The sequence below is a fragment of the Cryptotermes secundus genome, unplaced genomic scaffold, assembly GCF_002891405.2.
Source record: "Cryptotermes secundus unplaced genomic scaffold, Csec_1.0 scaffold333, whole genome shotgun sequence".
Taxonomy (NCBI): Eukaryota; Metazoa; Arthropoda; class Insecta; order Blattodea; family Kalotermitidae; genus Cryptotermes; species Cryptotermes secundus.
The window spans coordinates 13,005-35,335 of NW_019742965.1; the positions used below are offsets into that span (position 1 = coordinate 13,005).

General features: G+C 36.3%; 1 long non-coding RNA gene across 1 annotated transcript in view; it reads right to left on the bottom strand.

Moving 5' to 3' along the window:
- Window positions 1–1,304: 1,304 nt before the first annotated feature.
- Window positions 1,305–22,331, bottom strand: part of LOC111873437 — a 29,428-nt gene continuing 8,401 nt past the window's right edge. The window contains exons 3-4 of the long non-coding RNA XR_002844387.2: window positions 13,545–13,628; window positions 1,305–10,504 (exon numbers count right to left, since the gene is read on the bottom strand). This is a non-coding gene — a long non-coding RNA (uncharacterized LOC111873437). The remainder of the gene's footprint in view (window positions 10,505–13,544; window positions 13,629–22,331) is intronic.

Here is a 22,331-nt window from a genome sequence, read left to right on the forward strand (position 1 = left end):
TTCATACCAGGGTCAATGAATGGTCAAGACGGTCAAGACGAATAATGAACTCAGTGCCTTCAGTATGGTTGTTACACTCAGTAACTGTCTAATTTAATTTAAACAACATATCAAGTTTAATAAATGTCCAAAGCCTCTTGTACAATGGGCACCGGCGATTGCCTCCCTGGTGGAAAATCGGCAGGGACATGATCTGATCACTCACCCACCATCACGAGCCAGATGAATGCAGCCCATACCACTCCGACCTATTTCTCTAAGATCCATTTGAATGTTATCCTGTATAGTTTTTCCTCATGGTTTCTTTCCTTCTAGCTTCCCCACCAAAAACCTACATGCATTCCTTTCCTCGTATTTGTAGTGCTCATAGATGCCCTGCCAAACTCTTTCTCCTAGGCTTCGTCATTCTAATTATATTTGCAAAGAGTACAAATTATGAAGTTTCTCCTTTTGCAGTTTTCTCTAACCTCATACTATATCATCCATGTTCAGTCCAAATATTCTCCTCAACACCTTCCCACAAGTATGAAAATATTTCCAATTTTATATGGATAAGGTGTTTTTTCTCTTGCTTTGTTGGAAGAACATAATCTACAGGCGTTTAAAACTCAGTGGATCTCAAAGGAATGAAGTGGCTATTTAGCAAATTATATAGTGAGGAACAGTCCTATCCAATGGGTACTGGGAGCTCTTGCCCCAGGGGAAAAGGTGCTGGGGAGTGAGGCTGACCAGTCATCTCCAACTGTTGCTGAGGTCATGATAACGTGGGTCTATACATCCACTACCCCACATGTCTTCATCATGTATTACTTAATTAGTTAAGCACAGGGACAACTTTATCATTAATCAACATAGTGTTGTTGCAGTAGAGAAATTTTCATATTTTGTGGTGGATTGGTCTTGTAGGTAGGGAATGGATGACAAAGAGTGCATATTATTATATCATTATATTATTTATTACACTATTATTATTTTTATTCTTATTTATTTTATTGTAAAGTATTTGATTTGTCCTACATCATGTATAATGATCCATGGATATGAAGTAAATAAATAAAAAACAAAATCACAGAATTTTGGTGGGGAGATTAATAATTTGCTCATAAGATATTGAAAGAAAAGTGGAGTAGACAGAGATTGGAGGATAACATTAATGTGGGTTCACAGGTTGTGAGACTCAGTGGCTAGTGGATTCATTAGCAAGTACAGTGGCATGTTATGGTATTGGAGTGTCCTTGAAGTTTCAGCTTTTAGCATAAGAGAATTTGTTGGGCAAAGAATGACAAAATATTGATGCTGATGCCTTATGTCTTACTGAAGCCTTTATTTTATAAAATATCTTCATAAAATTATGTACAGCAGTTCACATAATTTAAGGCTATAAAGCACTACCTTCTATATGAATGGGTCCAGAGACCATTTAATTTTATTATGAACACCTTCAGTTGTATACAGACCTGGCTGTACATCCAGAGGCCCCTCTATGATTGATTGCACATATAAAAATGCACTTTAATTTGGAAGAGTTGTGCGCGTTACATGCCTAATGACATCAATTATTTAACATAGGCCTACATAAAGAATACACCAAATACACAGTTTTGTATTTATAATTTTAGCAATTGACAATTTATTTGGAAATTCTGGTTGTTGAAAACTTTGCGTAAGTCACTGTAATGAGTTCAATGGCGCTTCAGTGGCATGCTTATTCATGCCTACCTTGCCTAACTACTGATGGGGAATTTGAATGGATAATAACAAGATGTGATAATCCAAATCAGTAAGTGACAATAAAGATGCAGAGTTGAAAATAAAATCCCTCTAACATTTAAAATCTGAACATAATTATTTTAAGAAACACAAATTTATAATAAGATATTTCTAATTCATTCCTACTTGTGAGACTTTTGTTTATTTATTTTTAAACAGTAAATTCTAGGAAGATGCATCAGAAGCAAATTTGGAAAAGTTTTATGAAACAGTTATTTTCTTTCTCTAATTCATTTAATTGACAGAAATTTACATATCAACATAAATGTATATGCCAACTTTTCGGTGAAATACTTAAATTTCACCTGATTTACATTATTCATTAAATACATAGGACTCAATTTCCTGGATACCCAATGTTCATTTCAGATACTACATATATTAAGTATGTCTCATTATGTCTAGAGCTCCCATGTGTTGATTACTTATGACATAGCTCATACAGATAAATTAATCATATTCAGGAGCTCTCTCAATGATAATCTAATGAATATGTATAATAGCTTCAGCGTAAATGGAACATAAACTGTGACTGAGTTGTTAGCAGAATACTTCCATGACCTTAATAAAAATGTAGGTGTAGCCTTTCGCAAATCTGGGTCAATTTGAGCAACATTAACTCATACCATCTCTAATTTTCATTAGCAATTATGTGTGTAATAATTCTGTACTTTTACAGTGGAAAAGGTGTATCAGTGAAGATTAAAATAGTATATTCCTATAGCTTCCCATAAGTGAAAATTTACTTTCTACTAATATTATATTTCAGCATCCTATTGCATTGATACATCACATGTTCACTTGTTTCCATCTCTAATGCAACATAAATTTTATTTTAAAATGTCATTAAAATTGCATTTTATTTTACTATTGGGAAATGTTTCGGCCCTATGAGGTCATCTTCAGGCAACTGTTAATCAATTGAAAGTACCTCACGGCATCAACTCATATGTCAAGACATTCTGTAATCACTTTCAGATATTTAAGCTTCAGTAATTTTCTCACATATACTTAATATATTCATCAATGGAAGGTTCCAGAAATGGATCAATTTTTTTTAAATACGTGTATCATGTAAAGTTTCTTTTTTAGTAATGTTACAAACAACATACACAGCGGTAGTGATACAGCAGCATAACTAAAACTCTTTTCATATTAGGTAATCTAATAAAAACTCATATTCATGTCTAGCTTATGGCTAACCTGTGCTCTCAGATTATCTCATTTCCATTTTTGCAAATACTGTTAGTCTTTATCTTACACAATTACAATACTTCTGAGAGCTCAAGCAGACCTGGAAGGATCATGAACACATTGCATTTTTGACATTATGCTTTCAGTTATATCATATTGGCTCTCAGGCTTGAGCCATGTAATTCATTGACCATATAATTGACCATGGTCAACATGACAGTCTCAAGAATGGTTTGTGAGTCCATGTATAGAGTTATCTGGATCATTGTGGAGGTACTCAGTTGAAACCAATCATGGGTTTCACTTGTAAGACAAATCATCATCAATATTTATAGCTGCCATCCCCAATTCAATAAGGTAGACCATTGAAATATTTGTATATCCAGGAAATGACAAATAATAGATTCTCACTCAGCAACAGATGGGATCAGCTACATCACAGGAAATAAATCATCTCCCATGACTGAGATGGCTTTTCATTGTCCACAATAGGGCACTAACTAGTCACCACTCCCACCAGACATTCTCCCAGATATCTATATATACTGCTCACAGACCATTCATGTTCCAAATGATGGCAACTAGTGTTCACTGAAATGTTGGCTGCATCTCAACAAATTCATGTCAGACCTGAAGCCAATACAGCATAACACTGCAAATTTTACTGCTTATGGCACACCTTCCTAGCATACTGTTGACTGACATTACACACGGAGGTATTCTTTTTTGTACACTAGGTATAACTGCACTTTAGTTCTAAAAACGTTAAGCTGTACAACATATAAAGCATATTTTCTTTTTGAGTTCAATTTTTGATTGAAGCCTTACTACACCTACATTTACTCATGCGTTGAATATGATAAACATTTAGAAGACAACATATAATTGGCATTGTAATTAGTTGTCCTAGTATTTCTTCTTTTAATGGAACAAATTCCATATAGCCACTTAACACTATCTTCCAGCATGAGTGTGAAGAATGGCTTCATAGTTCTGATGATTCTTTGAAACTTTCTGACAGTTTCTGTTTCAGTATTACAATATGTTGGACATGTGTTCGTTGTCTATTGTATATTCAATATGCATGACTTAATTTTACATTTGAGATGTTCTAGTTTTTGACAGTATGATACAATTTCCTTTAACTGGATAGTGATATATTTATATGTATATATCTGGCTATAAGGGAAAAGCAGGATGTTAGCTCTAGAAAGTGCAGTTCATATAATACATCCATTGTATTCATATCACAAAATCATATAAAACTTCAACTAGTACCTTATATTTAAGTACTGTATTAACAAACAAATGGAACATTTTACATTTGCATTTATTTGAACATGTACAATACATGGAGTGGTTCAGTGCAATTGCTACGGGCTTCTATTTGGTGCTGAGGTATAGTAAATATCAGCTGCCATATAGGTGGTCATGCAGAAAGGAAGTAAATTCTAGTGCAAATACAAAAGAACGCATGAAACCTGACTCATTGTTAATAAAATATTGCATCACCCAAAGCACGTGCTGGGAACAAAAATTCTGGAACCATTGTATGAACAATATTAGAATCCCTTCTCTGAACATTGGAGTGGGGGGTAAAAAGAGCTTTATTTCCAACAGTGTACACCATAGACAAATTCAACAAAGTGTCTGTTGACTTTGTTCTGTGAACAGATATTCACTATAGGACAGTGGCTGCACGTGTGGCTTTTATTTTTCAGGCAACTTGTAACAATAGTTTGTGTTCTATCATCTGTTTATTTAACAACTCTTCTTCAAGTGCATAGGATATGTAGCATTAATGAATGTTACAGAAATAAATTATATTTATTTGTAAGCTTTAGAAATCAATATCCTGGATGTTACAGAAATCAAGACAGAATTCAGTTTTTGTCACAAAATAATATATATTATTAAAAAATGTGTTTGAATCTATCAGCCGTAAAATCATTACAATGTGATTTATTTTATGGGGAACATTTTAAAATATGGGTGGATTATTATTCAGTAACTTTGCTAGAGTGCATTTTTTTCTCCTGTGTGATCATCCTCATTGATATTGAATCTAAAAAAAAACTCATTCTGTGTACTTTAAAGCAAAAATGAGTCAATCTGACCAATCCACATTAAAGTTCATGGACAAGCAAATAAATAGCACATATTGCATTGATTTCTTGGGAGTGACACTTGATTCGACATTCTGGCAAGGACATATAACCAGAGTAATTACTAAGTTGAATTCTGCTTGTTCTGCTATTAGAACTCTCAAATTGTTTTTAACGATAGAGAATTTAAGGATGGTATATTTTGCATATATTTCACTCTGTCATTACATATGGTCTTCCCTTTCTGAGAAATGCTGTTAATAGTAAAAACGTTTTTATAATGCAGAAGAGAAGTATAAGAGTTATTTTTAATGTAAACCCCAAAATATCTTGTCGGGGACTCTTTAGACATTTAAATATTTTACCTTTTTATTCTCAATACATGTACTCCTTGCTGTTGCCGGTAGCAAAAATACATCTAAATTTGTAATTAGCATGGAGGTATATACAATAAATACAAGACAAAGCATTAACTTGTATTTGCCTTCGGTTAACTTGTCCAAATGCAAGAGAGGTCCCTACTTTATGGGTATAAAGATTTTCAATCATTTCCCGCGGGATATAAGGAAATTGCTATATGATGTTAATAAGTTTAAAGTGGTTACTAAGAATTTTTTTTTACAGGAATCATTTTACTCAATAAATGAATACTTTGAGTGGTCTGATAAATGAAATCAAGTTCTATTTATGTTGCTGTTTGGGTCACATTTTTACATTGACTTATACACTTATTTTATATTTGTATATTATTTTGCAATTGTATGTGTATAATGTATCATATTAATGTATTATTGTATTACTTAATAGGGTGTAATGTCTTTGTATTACTATATTACCAACTGACAAGGCTGCTTGTTGTATGGCCACTATTGTATCTTATTTTACTGTATGTGGACATCTTCTATATCCTAGGTGATGATCACTGTTATGGATTACTCGAAGAAAAATAAAATGAATGAATGAATCCTTATGGTGGCTGATATTTATTCAGTTGCAGGACTGAGAAGAATGTTATAACTTTTGCAGTGAGCCACTCCATTTAAGTATAATCTCTTCAAGCTGGTATATCTTTTTATGAATGATCTTAAGCTGAGAATTTAATTAGGCCGGTTGCACGTTTCCGAGTTTACTGCACAATGAATCTCATATGCACATTCAGAGTCTGTGAAAGTAGATCTGTCAGCAGACTCAAAGATAGTTACCATACTTCAATAGATGTAAAATCAGACTATTTTCAGAAGTCTGTGTTGTAGTGTATTTTGTTTAACACAAAAGTTAAAGTCTATTAGACTGAGATTTTTGTGTGCGTGTGTGAGAGTTATAAGAAACTTAACCTGTGAGACTGAGCAGATTAGCTCAAATTCAGTTCAGATCTTGAATGGGACATGAAATAGCTTGATCAAAGTTTTTCATGGTTACCCTCAGTCCTGTGTGGCAAATGCTGGGTAGCACCTCAACTGAGTCCATGATTGCTTCCTTTCACATCATTTCCAATTCATTATTCAACAAAATATCCTATTCAAACTGAGCAACTATTTTGTGATCATCTCATACCTGTGATTTTATTGCACAATTAATACCCATTGTTATACTTGAAAATTTTCTGTATTAAGAAGTTAAAACTCTTTACTCCAAGTTCAACCTTGACTGAAGTTTGTAATGCTGGTTGATCAAGATTATTGTACGTGTATAGACATAAAATATATAGTGTCAGTGAAAATATATATAGTAGGAGAAAGCTGAATACTTGCAGAGAAACTTGCCACATTATTGGGAATGGAAAATCTGTTCATGTTGATTCTGCTTTTGATCTTTGTACTGTGTTGATGTGTTGGATTTACATATTGTATTCATTTTCACGATTGGAGCAGGGTGAGTCATTGTATACAGGTTTTGAACTAACAGACTCACAGGGTAAATAGGGCTGATGCCCATTTCAGTAGGTACAGTGAAAAAGGAAATGTTCATTATCAAAACAGCCTGTCTTAGGGCCACCAAGTGCACCAAAATTCCTCAACGGCTAGTGTTCACAAATGGCCAGCCATCCAAGTGCTTGCCAAGCACATTGTTGCTTTGCCTCCTCTGTCATGTGTTGAACAATGTGGAAGGTGGTGGAGGGATCCCCATAATCAGTAACATAAATTCTACTATTGTTAATTTGAACTACTGACAGAATTAAGGTATTTTCTACATTTTTAATTCATGTTTCAGAATCAATCTGCAAGAAGGATATATCCATAAACTCTTTATTGACAAATATATTATTTTTCTAAAATGTTAATCTTATTATGGCAAAATCTTTGTTTATACTTAATTACCTTTATTTTCAATTGTGTCAAATAATTTAAATATTTTTACATACACAGAGCAAGTTATCTAATTTTATGATATGAAACTACATAATTTCAAAGTAAACAATAGATGTAATTAAGAAAATATTAATTCCAAAGTATAAACTGATGATGCCACATAAAAATGTTATAAACTCCAATTGTGCAACTTTCAAATTATGGCCTGATTTTGTGATACCTGTTTTGTGTTGTAAAAGAGTCTGTTTGATGAAATAAAAATCTTTCTTATTTTATGACAATTTGTTATTTATACAGCAGCTCAACATGCTTGTTACTAGAAATCTTGATATATTATCTCATATTAAAGTTTTTCGGTAATTGCATATAACATTCGGTTTTAATACGCTGCACTCAACTATCTAAGGAAAGTAACAGTTCTAAACTTCTTCCTCTACATTAAATGAATCTGAGATCTGTATTCATGGCTTGTGTTCTGAACTCTTGGTATGTTATGAAATTGGACCAAAACATATATTACCAAATGGGAATATTAACTTTGTTATTATTAAATTTCTTACTGAGGAAGCAACTGCTTAATTCTTTGTAATAGAAGCAGGAAAATATATATATATATGTATTGGAAATATATTTAAAAGTTTTATCTGTAGTCAAAATGTTTTTGGTAAGGAAATCTTCAAATGTACCTCTTTCCACACATAGAACGAAGTACATGAAATCCAATAGTAATTCAACGAATTAACTTCATGTGGAAGCAATACAATTACAAAATTAGAATCACTTTTTTCGTGTGCCACAACTCCATTATTATATTTCAGATATTAAGGAAACTAAAGAATGGCATGGAGATCTGAGCAAAGAACTGCAGTTATTGTGACTTTATAAGTTTTTAAAACGGTCATTCATGTTTTTGATGTTGGGAGTACTGACATTTAGTTTCAATTTATATGTGATTGATTGAAATAACTGAATCCGATTTTTATTTAAAAATTATTGCCCTCTATCCTAAACCAATCACTTAATCATCAATGGGAATAGGGTGACCAAACAATTCAAATGTGATGATTAATAAATTACAGGATCTGAGGGAAAAAAAATGCAAGGTTTTTGTGTGTGTGTGTGTGTGTGTGTGTGTGTGAGTGAGTATTAAGAATATGTGTGCACATGCATACTAATATGTATAGGCTTCATTATTTTTAACATTTCTTCTCCTTTTTTTTTTTTGGTATCATGGATAGGTTGCTTCATTGTCTGGTTATGCAGAAAGCCTAATAAACCAGTACAGGAAGATGGCTCATATTTTAGGTGTAGCTGGAATATCTTAACATCTTATCTATCTATTTATAACCGATATATTTTAACGCCATGTGAAAACCATGAGAAACTTGTTTTATGAGGCCAAACTTCTATAGCCTGTCTGATATTAAGAAAAGATCATTGCTGTTATAGCAACAATAATGCAGTCATTAACATAATAGTGATTCTAAGCACTTGCTCATTTGTAAATTCTCTGAAAGCAACATTAGCCATTTTACAAGTACATCAATACTCACTTCACTTCACACTGATGGCATTAAAAATCAGACAGTGTTTACAGACTCTTGGAATGTAACGGACTAAATGTATGTATTTAGAGAGAAAAATGTGGACAGTAGGGAAAACTGGTATGTTTGGCAAGAAAAGGTCTAATAATGTAAAAAGGAAATACATAATTATTGAAGCAAATTCAAAACTACAGTCTGATAAGAAAATTATGAATTGCTTTCACTGTCATCTTGTGGAAGAAACATGCCTAGATCACATACAAATATAGGAAAAGAAACAGAAAATTTTACTTCTCAAAGGTGGTGCTACTGCAAGTAGCAACTCATAAGACAAGACAATTTTTTAATGCTGAATGCATCATGCATCACAGTGTATATTTCGAGTGATTTTTCTCACCATAACAATCAGTTTCTCTATTTCTGTAATGATACATCCTTAAAATGGTTAGTAGTAGTAGTAGTAGTAATAACAATAATAATTGCTATGATTTTTGTATACAGAATACAATTAATTATTTTAAAAAACAACAATCACTATGTTCTTGTATTCATATTAATTTATTTGTTGTTTTGTTGAAGGCATTTGATAGTACAGTAACTGTTATAGTTCATCCCTATTTTCTAATAAAAAAGAGGGGGGATGTTTTGAAAGTAGTGGTCTCCTTCTTGGTATCATAATTTTGTCACATTTAAATTTTAAGTATTTCTTTCAAATTTGAGTTATAGTTTTTTGATATTTTCATTCAACAATATTTATGTATTAAACAAAATTTATGGAAGCCTTGAACTGACCAACATATGAATGATGTGCTCATAGCAACGGATAATATGTGGTGGATATCGGTACTTTGAATTCCATGAACAGAATTAAATTTGTAACTATCAAGCACATAATTTTAATACATATATTTTAATAACTAATAGGGGAAATTTTGTATCAGCAGCAGTAGACTAGGTTTTATGTATATTTATGTTGTTGTGCCATTTTTTCTCAGCATTTTAAATGTTTCACTTGTTTCTGAATTCTGTATTTTTATTCAGATAATGAACTTACATAATTTAATTCACTTATCTTTTCTGGACATCGTAATATTTAATGGTGTCTAGCTTTAACATCTTGTTTATGCTGTGTGTCTGTGGTGAGCAAAGACTCTAATATTTTTCCTTAATATAAGATCTGAGAATTGAATCAACAGTACAGCAATTTATTATCCATGTTATTAAAACCATATTTTAGAATTTGTAAGGAAGATTATGCTATGAATTTTTTCAGTATTATCCCATCACCCTAAATCCTGAAGTATACCAGAACAAATTGTTATGAATCTAATCATTTCTTTCAGTATCTTCCATTGACCGTTAATTATTGACAAATTCACAAATGATTAACCGGATGTGATATTCTTGAAGAATGGTCCAGGCATTCTTTTGCATGTTTGTAGTTCTAGTACTGAGTATCGACACTTAGTGAAAGTGTAGACTGTTCACTCTATGGCTATCTATGGCGATGGTGTGTCTGATTCTAGTCCTGTGAGTGATTGTTACTGCTGCAGCTCCTTTGTAGTGCACTTTGATCCAGCCTCTGAAAGCAAGCAAGAATCATCAATTAATAACAGAGGGAAGAAGAATAAGACTCTTTGGTGTTTACGATTTATGTGCAATAACAGCATCACAAAAAGGTATTTTTTTCCTCCTTAGCAGGAGTCGCATGACAGACACTGGAAGAAGAAATTATGCAGAACCATCAGGAGGCCTGGTTAAATTGTCTTGCCACAGTGACATTCCTTTGTGATGCCAGTTGGTGTCACAATGGTGATCTCACCAGGGTAACATGTGTTTGAATGGAGCAACTGACTCTCTTAAGAATGTGGGACTTCCGTAGCCTAAGTCTCTGAGAACCATGTGACCGTACACAATTGTTTGCCATTATGGTACTACTATAGTGCCAGCTATAATTTGAGACTATTTTAGCCCCCTTTTCAATCTGATATAGCATCATAAAACATTGATGGAGTTTGGAAATATTTAATATCGTAGGTAACCTGTATAATGTATGCAATATTTTTGGGCAAACAAATAAAAGAAGATATCTGTGAGTTTGTCTGTGTGAAGTGTATGTTGACATCCATGCATACATATCTGTATGACTGTATGTTTGTGTTTCTTTGTCAGTGTTGTTGCCATTGCGTGTGTATGTATGTTTGTGTTAAGTGTTTTTGCCTTTGTGTGTGTGTGTCCAAGTGGGTATCTTTGTATCTATACATGATGTGTGTCTGTCTCTGAGTCTGGTGTGTCCATGTCTCTGTTTGTCTCTGTGTGGGTACTTTCTCCATGTAGGTGTGTGTGTGTCTGTTCTGTGCATCTCTGTGTATGCATGAATCCAGCCAGGTCTACCTTTCTATCCCTCAGCATGTGTTTCTGCATTTGTATGTGCCTCTGTGTCATTATTCCTCTGTGTGTTTCTCTGTGTCTGTGTGTCTCTGTGTTTTTATATATCTAGTAATAGCTCACTGTCTTGGGATTCTGTGTGTATTCCTGTGTTTATGTCTCTATATCTGTGTGCAATCTCTGCCTTTTTTTGTGTGTCTGATTGCAAGAGTGAAACACTGGGGAGGTTTTGTGATGGTTTCGACAAAAATATCATGGTACAGTATTCTGTTGGTCCCATTATTACCATTCATGGCTGAATTACTGCAAGGGAGTACATGGACAGGTTGGGTAATCATGTGTAGCCCACAACCCAGACATTATTTCTGAACGATGAAGTTTTCCAAGATGGCAATGCCCCCATTGTCATTGCTTAGTTGTTCGCCTGTGTCTAGGCATCTGTCTGTTCATGTCTCTTTTTCTGTGCATGTTTTTTTTGTCTGTTCGTGTCTCTCTGTGTCTCACAGTCTCTCTATTTCTGCAGTCATGTGTTTCTTTGTGTCTCTGTCATGTGTAGACCTTTGTGTGTGTTCCCCTGTCTTTTTGTGTGTTCCATCTGTATGTATGAATGTTGTGAAATAAGTTAAACTACGCCTTTTTTTAATTAATTAATAGTGCATATCCTAATATTATCCTTGTCTTTATATATTATGATCCTGTTATGCCATTAAGGTTATATCGGAAAAATTATAGAATCTTGGGTTTGAGAGGGCGCAGGGACAGAAGTTGAAATATTGCATTGTAGTAATACAGGCCAACTTGGCTAACAGAAAACTGGCTATCTGGTGTAAGAACCCCGATGCAGCTATGAAGACATCCAGCATAATTCTCAAGCGTAACTAGGACAATGAGCAATGTTGACTCAGCCATGAACAGTTGATAAAATACCCCAGATCTGGAGGCACAGAGGAACCAGTTACTACAAAATTTAATAGTTGCTACAGGACGTTATGCCGGTCAGCTTTTCGATATTTTGAGGAAATTCGCCCAATACAGAGCTTGCAGAACCAGACCAAAAAGGTGTCCTAGGACTCAAGAATTTTCTCTGTCCATTGCCATGATCTCTGCGCTTCAAAGTAAGTGCAGTCATAAATTATAGCCGAGAAAATCTTGGATATTTTAAGGACCCATGACCTAGGACAAGTAGTGTTGGAAGTAATTGGTTTTGTAAAATCAGAACGATATATGTAAATAATGTATATAGCTAACCTCCAGTATCACCATTTTATTCTGCAAAATCCTAACCCCAGAGAGATTTTCGCTATAGCAAGTAATGGCTGCTGCCACTAAGATTATGTTAGAATAAGATTAACCTCCTTCATCACCTCAGCTCAAAGTCCATTAAGCCTTTAAAAGACCCATGGTCTTTACTGACCCTTCTTGAAAAATCCGCAGTCTCCAGGGTGCAGGACAGTGAGGGTATGTTTAGCAAGAAAATTAGGGAGGCTGCTCACTTACAGAATGGAGATAGCTCAGGTGCCTACATACCTGTAGCAAACTTATTAACTACCATTTTACCACCATAGTCATCATGTTCACTGAAGTGCTTAAGGTCATTGGCATTATGGCCCTAGGGTTGACTAAGCCTCTAATATAAATGAATACCAGGAATCTTCCGGGGGGGGGGGTTAAAGGCGCCCAATGTGTAAAGCTGACAACCACACTGCAATCTGCCAGCCGACTGTCTAGGAAAAATGTAAGCCTCGATGTCTCACAACTCTATGGGCCTCCACAGCCTGTTACAGCTGGTATAATAGATCCTTTTTTTTTTTATACTTGTTTCCAGGCTTCTTTATTTTATTCTGTCACCACAACAGGTAATAAGGATACACCATAACTTCTTCGTTTCTTACAACACGTATCAGCTCATTAGGCCATCAGCAGGTCCTTGACTTGTTTACATTTTCTTGTATTCTTCTGCTAGTGTTCCCTACATTTGCCAATGTATTGTGTTGACTTAATAAAATAAAGAAATTTCACACACAATGTGACACTAAAATATAATATTTCTTTTCCAGGTATATCATATCTGTAGCAACTTATCATTGCTTGTTTACATCTACAAAACATCCTTTCTATTTCAGGTCAAATACATACTTCTGATATATAAGACACATTGCTGCTCACAGAGAGAAGGACTCTATATTTGTAGTACATTGTCTATGGAAACCAATTGCACAGCCATGTATACATACCTCCTTTGGATGGTGCTTTAACTGGTTTAGCTTTTGGAGGATCAGATTTCTCTTTCTCTGGACTGTCCTTGCTCTCCGATTTCCCTAGGAAATCAAAGAATTGTAATGTTGTAAATTAAATAGATATTGAACAGAAATTCATCAACTTCTTCACCGTTGTCTTCATCATCTTCTTTCCCATGACTATTTCTGATACCGTCCATCTTAGTTGTGACAATAGTTTACATGGGTGCTATGATAACATTACCTCTGCAATTCTTAACATTTTCATGAATTCAAAATTATTTCTCAAAGCATTAATCTGTGGAACTGCTCACTGAAAAACAAACCAACGCTGGGACTAAACGCTACAGATATACGAGTGATTCAGAAAGATGGACTCAATTTCAATTGGCTATATTTCCTGAATTGTATGTTGCATTTGAATTCTGTAAATTACATTTGATTATATATACATGGAAGTTTATAGATGTTCAATGTGCCCCCCTCCAGCTGCACCGATAACATCTAGACAGTTGCTGAATTCATCCCACACTTGATGACAAATATCTTGTGTCACTGAGTTCACCGCAGCTGTGATATGGTTTCTTAGGTCAATCAAACCTGTGGGAAGAGGTGGTACGTAAACTGCATCTTTCACAAATCCCCACAGGAAAAAGTCGCAGGGTGTGAGATCAGGAGACCCCGGTGGCCAGAACTGAAGTGTCAAGTCTTCATTCCCCATGCGACCTATCGATCGTTAGGCAGAGATTCATTCAGGAAATGTCGAACACTCAGGTGCCAATTGGGTGGAGCTCCATCCTGCTGGAAAATGTAATCTGAATCTTCATTCATTTGAGGAACAAGCCAGTTTTGCAGCATTCTAAGATACGTTACTCCAGTAACCGCGTTTTCATCAAAAAAAGAAAGGTCCATAAACCTTTGTTAACGATATTGCACGGAACACATTAACTTTCGGGCTGTCCCTCACATATTCGAGTGTTACATGGGTATCTTGTAGCCCCCATATGCGAACATTGTGCCTGTTGACTTTCCCACTTAGGTGAAACGTAGCTTCATCGCTAAAAATTACACGAGGCGGAAACAATTCATCTTCCATGTTTTTGGGCATACGGTCACAAAATTCTACACGCTTTACCTTATCGTTTGCGCGAAGAGCCTGTACCAGTTGTAGGTGGTATGGTCTGTACACTAACCGGCGCCTCAATACACGCCAGACAATTGTTTGCGATAGTCGAAGTTCTCTACTAGCACTACAGGTTGACTTCATTGGGCTACGCTCAAAGCTCACTCGAATGCACTCCACGTTCTCCTCCGATACACGCGATCGGCCCGGGCTTTTACCCTTACACAGAGAGCAAGTTTCATCAAATTGTTTATTCCAACGATAAATGCTCTTCCTCGTTCGAGGTTGGATGTTAAACTTACGACGAAATGAACGCTGCATCCCAATCACAGACTCACTTTTACTGAACTCACGAATGCAAAAATCTTCTCTGGCACAGTAGCCATCTCGCTTACAACTGACGCGGTGCTGGAGTGCTCTAGCGGTAGTGTTAGAAACGTTAGAAACTTTACAACATCCTCTTTCAAATGTACTTTACAGAATTCAAATGCAACATATAGTTCAGGAAATATAGCCAATTGAAATTGTGTCCATCTTTCTGAATCACTATATTTAAACACAGCGTCAATGTCATGCAAAATAAACTCCGGTTAGGTCTTTGATGTTTTCAAACCATGTAAATTTAGTCTTTGAGAGAAATAAAATCCAGGATTACTTACAGAACATCGGTCAATAAAATTCTACATAATGTAAATAAAAATGTTGTTACATTCACATCCTTTTTAGTAAAAGAAAATTTAATTAAAAATATGCAATTTTATTTACTACGCAATTAAATTTCTGTAAAACCACGATACTGTCATGCATGAAGTGTGGCAGTGAAACATGGACTCTTACAAGAACAGAGGGAAGATGACTGCAAGAAGCAGAATGCGGTTTCTACATGAAGTAGCAGGTTACTCTATGGGACAAGAAAAGGAGCAACGAAAGTCACAATTAGAAAAAGGAAACTGGGCAAACAAATACAAGGAAGAAGAATTTGCTGAAATATCTACAAAAGATGCCATCAGAAGGAGCTCCCAAGCAGTTTTCATATCATCAACCGTTACGAACACGTAATCCAAGACGGCCAAGAAGAATGAGGCTTTATATATTAGGACGGAACGGCGTAACAAGTTCAGCCCTTGCAGATGATGATTAGTTATTTCTACTAGCCCCGTTGAAAATTCTTCTTGGCGCCAAGTCCCTTGAGGATCGCGAGCACAGTTCTTTCTTCAACTGAAATAATGCGGTCATAGTCTTTACGCAATATCCTCTCTAACGAGAGGATGAGTCTGTCGTTTACAATTGCTGCTGACCCTCTTCAGCACAGTCATTCTCAGGTCCGAGTCCCGCGGGATCGTGACCATATTTTTCTGTCTCACGTATTTTCTCACTTCTGAATAAGGATTCTGTCTATAATGCCTGACAAGGAGGATCCTATGGCTATGTATTTTTTTTATTGCAGAACCTATCTTCGTACTGAAAACATTGTTGCATTCGATGGAATTCAATTCTAATTTCACTTATAAAGTTCAACGGCTGATGAAAATATCTACCATAAATAAAAACACTGTAATTATCTCAGACTACATACAGTGTTGAACGGTAGGATGAGTAGTAAATGATGATTTGGAGACAATAAGGAAGAAAGCGGTCACATCCTCTTGTGGGCACTGTCCTGATATTTTCCTTTAGGTAATAGGGAATCCCAAAAAACCAGTCATGAAAACCTGTGTTCCAGCCATGATTCAAACCAGGCACGTTCTAAATAAAAGTCTGAAGGGTCACTATTTGAAAAATCTCACTCAGATATGAGGTATCAAATGAATCTTGACAATGTGTTCTGGAGCCATGGACTATGATGTGCACTCTTTAAGAAGAGCTGCATGGGTTTCTATGCCTGTCTCAAGCGAAATTCGAGCTAAGTCGCTACATACTTATTGGAACAAAAGTTGTTTCGAAAGAAAGTTGCATAGAAACGTGAAATACATTTTATTCCTATTTCACTTTCCGTTAGTCATAGGCCCATGATTTTAGGGATAATTAAACAGATTAATCTTAGTACAATGTCATCAAATACATTTGGGACGGAAATTTAGAGGTAATAACAGAGCACATTTCCAGAATATTTTGCTGTGCATACATTTCCTAGCTTGTTTAGATTATCACTGTGCTGCATTCTCAACATCGCTGGTCAGGCAACCACTGTGGCACATTCCAAGGACATTGTCAGCATTTGTAGCTTCACCCGTTACGTTCGAAATCATGCCGCTGGAAACAGCTGATGTTAGTTTTGTAAAACGTAAGATTTTAAACAAGCATACAAGCAAGGAATGACCAAGTGTTTTTGAAACTTCTTATTCGTAACGTATGGGAGGCCTGCATTATCCCTATGTGAATTGCGAAGCTGTTGTCGCAGAAATGATCAGAGAGGCCATAGCTAGGGAACGACAACCTGGGCTCAGAATTTAGGTAGGCGCCGAGGCCTCTTCGACGGCCTCTGTGATTAACCTATCATCATAATTATTGGATGAAAGGGGCTCAATCTCCAGAATGAAACGGTAGAGGAGTGAAGCTAACCATTCAGCTCCAACCACTGCCGAATATATGAATGCATGCAGTTCTATCACGACTTCCCTCTATCTCTTAATTATGCGATAAGGACAACCCAATGTGTACGGCGGATTTATTGAATAACGGTTGAGCAGGCTGATATACTTTGTGTTCGGAATGTGTCCGGAAAGAATATTGGGGTATAATATCACTACAGCTTCCTTTCACACCATTTTCTTTTTACTATTGACTATATTCATATCATTCGAACAATACACAATCTCATCTTAGCAGCTGACGTAGTCGGTACATAGACGAAGACATTTCTGAATAGTGTGTCATGACAGGTGTGCTCGAGAAAGCTGCAAGGAATCAGAAAGTAATAAAGAAGAAACAGTTCTGTTTAAAAAGTTTAGAGGAAAAAATGTCCATCATTCTGAAAATTTTGTCTCCAAATTACTGAACAAATTTTCGTGGAAAATTATATAAGAAATTTAGGCTAAAATTTATAGGGTAAAATTAATTTTCGTCCATATCAGTCATATATCCTTTCTGCATGAAGCTTGAAACGAAGTTTTAAAATTTTACTTTGTAGACTATATATATTAAACAGTTATTATATTAAAAGTAACAGTTTTACATTAGTGAATTATGTCTGTGAATGAAATATGGATCCACCATGCGCTTCCATTGCCGAACTGAAGACAGCGTGGTCCTATGACTCTATTCCCCCATATCTTCACAGCAAGGTACTTACACAAGTGCCAACATTACCGTTGCCCATTTCGGGAACAATTATAACATCGGATTTGGACTTCGTGTAAAGTAGTTGCTACAGCGTACACTTACAGACAGGGCTCGAACTAAGGTGAATTTTGATTACAACGACTTCTGCTAGATTTAATTAAAATTCGTTCTTTAAATGTATACGTGAGCCACAGAGATGTACTTCTTACCTGGTTATACGAAGGAAGAAATTAATCACTGATTAAAATCTGAGTAGTACATACGTAGATCGTGAAAGCCCTAACCAGAAGATGAACCAGAGAGGGGAGAGATTCGCATCTTCCTCGGCTGCAGAGGACAAGGGAGCGCATTGGTCACTGCCACGGAATGTCTTTAATTTGAAAAGCATATGAGCACTGAAGATGATGGAAGGTGTACTAGTGAAATTAAATCCAGGATTGCCATGGCAAAAGCTGCATTTAGCAAGACGAAGAATCTTTTTACCAGCAAATTGGACTTAAATTTGAGGAAGAAACTAGTAAAATGCTACATTTGGAGCATAGCTCTGTATGGGGCTGAAACATGGACACTTAGGGCAGTAGATCAGAAACATCTGGAAAGTTTCGAAATGTGGTGTTGGAGAAGGATGGAGAAGATCAGTTGGACCGATTATGTGAGAAATGAAGAAGTGTTAATNAAAGAAGACGTAAGAAGATGCTGGATGACCTTGGGGATAGAAGAGGATACTGTCATTTGAAGGAGAAAGCTCTAGATCGCATTAAGTGGAGGAATTGTTTTGGAAGAGACTGTGGACCTGTCGTCTTGACAGATTATTGATGATGATGATGATGATGAGCACTGAATACTGTCAGCGTGAAGCGAACTCGCTAGCTTTTTACGCCCGTTACCTGAATTGAAAGAAAAATGCCAAAGAAAGTAGCAGTTTCCTGGCTTCGTTTCATGATTTGACAAATTGGAGGAGGGACAGCGCAGGACTTTTCAATTCTCCCTGATGCTAAATACTATAATTCGACTTTTGGTCTTTCCTTAAATACGGCAATTGTGGTTTGCGAGCCACAGTATAGGCATTACTTACGTACGTATCTCCACGTGCATATCTGTTGCCCTCATCGCAAGCGAAAACTTCGACGCAGTGGGTGTCTCTGTACCGTGAAAATATATTTCACTGCAAGCGTGTCTAGATCACGAGCTAGAAAATTTCTGGTCGATTTGCCCAGGGTTAGCTTTAAGCTTGCGTTGTCATGACAACTTCTGACGTCACGATAATAATATTCGTCTTATCCAAAGAGCTAAAATATTGTTCAGTTGGATAAGTGTTGTAACATGGGTCTACAGTTTTCTTTACTAAAGGAATGATTTCTCTACACATAGAGAAAGGTATTGGAATTAACACGAGAGTTATAAATTAGTAGAACGGATAATAGAAGTTAATGCACATCAGGGATATTCAGATAATTTGGTCTTCATGAGTTGGACATTATTAATAAGAATGAAATTTTGGTGATCATTTTGGGGTGACTGTTTATGTTGAGAATGACCATTTTGAGGAGGTGTAATAATTATGTTTGGATTGAAGAAATGCTGTTGCGTAAAAAGAGTGTACCTCAGTCGGTAAAGGGAGTGGCTATAATTCGGAGAACGAGGGTTCGAGTCACGATAGAGTCAGGAAATCCACCCTGGCAATCTCAACAACACTATCCCTGGACCCGCACTGTCTCCAGTCCAAAGTGTATAGGGGGTGTTCTTGCTTGTAATAAAGGGACAAAAGTTTCAATCTGACCATTCTTTTCCATTCAATTCTTATGTACATTTTGCACGCAGCTCTATTTCCACTCCCCTATATTCCCGTGGAAGTGGCTTAGAATCTTGTCCAGTGACGAATTTTGTTCTCAACTGTACCTAATTTTCGGATTATAATATTACGAAGTTTTTAAAATTCGGATCAAATATTGGTTCGGTTTGCTTTAAGCTGCGGATAGCTACATATAACAGCTCCAGACTGACTAATTTTAATGTTTCGAATAGAAATTCTAGCCTAATTAAATTTATGTTTCATTTTTTTTAACTGACATTGTAAATGATAGATGTTTTTAGATAAAATGTTTTGTGCAAAGTTCAGCTCCAGATGCTTATTTAAGTTACACGTACCAACGGAGGTCCCTCTCTCAACGTCAGTATAAACGTATGCATTCGCCGTCTTGTAGTGCACTCAATCTCACATGTCACTTCACTACATGTTTCGGCAACATTGTGCCATCCTCAGGTGCGTTGTTTACGCTAAGCAATTGCATTGCTTGCCATCATGTGTCGTTCATAAAATTATTTAAAATGTAAATTCTTCATCAACTATAATAAAATTTGTATACACTAAAACTTGCTAAGATTTATCATCTTATATGTCTTAATTCAAACTCGCGTATTGTATGATTCTTCCACTATGGGAGTCGTTTTTCCTATATTGTGTATACTGTGTCTTGTGATGTGTCCTTCCTTGTTGGCTGCGAGCACTGTAAAACAACGCATCTGAGGATGGCACAGTGATGCCGAAACATGTAGTGAAGTGACATGTGAGATTGAGTGCACTACAAGACGGCCAATACATACATATCACGGACGAGAATCAGTGCAACAGGACGCTAAAATATAACATTATTCAGTACAAACAACGAATGCCAATCAGAACTGAAATTCATTAAATATTTTTGTACATGAATCATGCGAAACCGTATACACAACCTCACATTTCGTTCTATTTGATACATTTTGTGCAAAGAATACAAAAATTATGGGGTAAAAAGTATTATTTAGTACCTTAATATTGTTTCACGTTAACAGTAATAATTCTGGCAATTGAAAATGAACAAGACAACTTATTAAATAAAATATTATATATCATGGAGTGGTTTTCGAACTGGGCTCGATTTTGAGCTTCTAAAATAAACTCGTGGAACAAATTTACCGAGCAAGGTGATTCTACGTCTATATTCGGAACGCACACGAGGACGGTGTTTAAATTAGCAAATTAGTATATATAAAAAAAATTGGAAGATTCTCTGCTCGAATCTCGGCGAGAACAGAGGCTACCCTGCCTCTAGTTTTTCGGGCCTTCTCCAGTCTGTTCAGGAAACTTTCGTGATAATACCTCGATAGGCTACAACCTCTTTTCTCCAAATCCTTTTCAATCCATCATTTGTGAATCATCCTGTCATTCTACAATATGTAGACTGTGATACTGACAGCTTCGAAAAAATAAATCCCAGAAAGAAAAATAAGTAATATCTCTTATATGGGTCATATAGTAGTGTAAGAATTGAGAAATATTGAGATTGAGATGGAATGGTCGTGTATTACAGATGGGGAAAACAGGAAATGATATAGTATTTCGATTTGGAAACCTCTTGGAAGCGACCACTTAGAAGACAGGTAAGGCGATAAAAGAATCAAATTTAAAACGATGGCTATGTGTACGACGGATATTCGGAAAGTGAATATAGAAGTCCAGTAAAAATGCAAGGGGATACCCCTCCCCAGAAATGGCGGTGCTGCCATGTGAGATAGGAACCGTATGACAGGGCAGAGTTTACCGGCCACAGTCACGGCAACGGTGTGCTCGCAGTGTGTGTTTAAAATTGCCATGTCTATTCAAAATTCCGCCAAATGTGAGGTTCGTGCAGTAATTCGATTTCTTCACGCGAAGGGAGAAACTGTTGCTGAAATTCATGGCCAACTTGTTTCTGGTTACAACGAAGATGTTATGAACAGGCAAAGCGTGGCAAAATGGTGTGGTACCGAAACAAGATTTCGGATACGAAATGGACGTTACGACAACCCCCGGGCTCAGCTAGAGGGCGCTTTCATCAGATCAATACGTGCACTCGAATCCTGGAGCTGAGGCAGCCGTTGCAAGTCGCTACAGTTAATGCAGCATCCGACCCAACGGCAGGTGATTATATCTTAACGTTGTTTCTCCCTGTAAGTTTCCTGATTCCCATCACCGAATTTCACGGCTGAGTAATTAGACCTCCAGCTTCAATCTAGGAAGTTCCTGGGTTCGATTCGTCGCCTGTTAACCTGCTGTCCTCAATGAGTAAAGAAGGTGAAGCTATTCCTGTAACAGACCATGGAGGCCCATAGGGTTGTGAGACGTTGAGGGTCCCACATTTTCTAGACAATCGGCTCACAGATGGCGGTAAGGTTGTCAGCTTTACGCGCCGTCCGCCCTTTATCCCCCAGGAAGATTCCTGGTACTCATATTTCTGTTAGAGGCTGAGTTGACCCCAGGGCCATACTGCGGCTGAAAGGGTTAGGTCAATTGAAAAAAAAATCACCTCATCGGGACTCGAACCCGCGACCTTCCGGCTTGTAGCATAATGCCTCAA